The sequence below is a fragment of the Arachis duranensis genome, chromosome 9 (assembly GCF_000817695.3).
Source record: "Arachis duranensis cultivar V14167 chromosome 9, aradu.V14167.gnm2.J7QH, whole genome shotgun sequence".
NCBI lineage: Eukaryota > Viridiplantae > Streptophyta > Magnoliopsida > Fabales > Fabaceae > Arachis > Arachis duranensis.
In genome coordinates this window covers 74,900,745-74,901,837 of record NC_029780.3, presented here as the reverse complement: position 1 = coordinate 74,901,837, position 1,093 = coordinate 74,900,745, and the positions used below count along the sequence as shown (strand labels likewise).

Sequence of the window (1,093 nt, the reverse complement as noted above, 5' to 3'; positions counted from 1 at the left end):
TTAGCCACAGATTTGAGTAGAATTCCTGAACCATGTTCCTTCCAACCTTTATTTCAGGATTGGTTAGAACTTCCCATCCTCTGTTTCGAATTTGCTCTTGGATCCCCGGATATTCATCTTCTTTCAGATCAAATTTAACTTCCGGGATCACTGACCTCAGACCCATTATTTTGTGATAATGGTCTTCATGTGCTTTGGTTAAGAACTTCTCTTGATTCCAAAGATTCTTTTGATTATTCTCTTTCTTTCCTCTTAAATTGGTTTGTTTTCCCTTAGGAGCCATGATCTTGATGAATCTTGGCTTAGTGATCACGGAAAAGCACATCAAACTTAGAGGTTTGCTTGTCCTCAAGCAAAAGAAAAGAGAGAAGAGAAGAGAGAGAGAGGAAGAGGAAATTCGAATGGTGTGGTGGGAAGAGGGAGCCAAACGTGTATTTATAAGGTGGGGAGGGGAGCTTTTTCGAAAACAAAAGAGAATTTTGAAAGGAGATTTGAGAAGATATGGAAAGAAATTGAGAAAAGGGTGAATTTTTTGAATAAAATTTGGGAATGATTTGAATGATTTGAAGAATGATTTTGAAAATTTGAAAGTGAATGATGAGAGATTGAAATGTATTTTTGTAGAAAAATATGGGTGAGAAACGGAAAGTTTGAAAAAATCTGATTTGAAAATAAAGTTGTGGTCCCCCCACCTTTCTGGCGTTAAACGCCCAGAATGGCACCCATTCTGGCGTTTAACGCCCATTTGATGCCCCTTTTGGGCGTTTAACGCCCAGCCAGGTGCCCTGGCTGGCGTTAAACGCCAGAATTCCTTCCTCACTGGGTGTTTTTCTGAACGCCCAGGATGCTGCACACCTGGCGTTAAACGCCCAGAATGGTGCCCATTCTGGTGTTTAACGCCCAAAATGGCACCATTCCTGGCGTTAAACGCCCAGAATGGTACCCATTCTGGCGTTTAACGCCCAAAGTGCCCCTTACTGGCATTTTTTCGCCAGTAAGCTCTTTTTCTCTGCTTTTTGAGCTGAATCCTTCTGTAACTCTGTGAATTCCTTCATTTTTGATACTTGCCTCTGTAAGAACAATTCATACAACT

General features: G+C 41.1%; 1 protein-coding gene across 1 annotated transcript in view; it reads right to left on the bottom strand.

Annotated features, from left to right (window-relative positions):
• The window catches only part of LOC127741571 (uncharacterized), a 40,476-nt gene that overhangs the window by 37,179 nt on the left and 2,204 nt on the right, over positions 1–1,093 (bottom strand). The gene's annotated exons all lie outside the window — the stretch shown is intronic.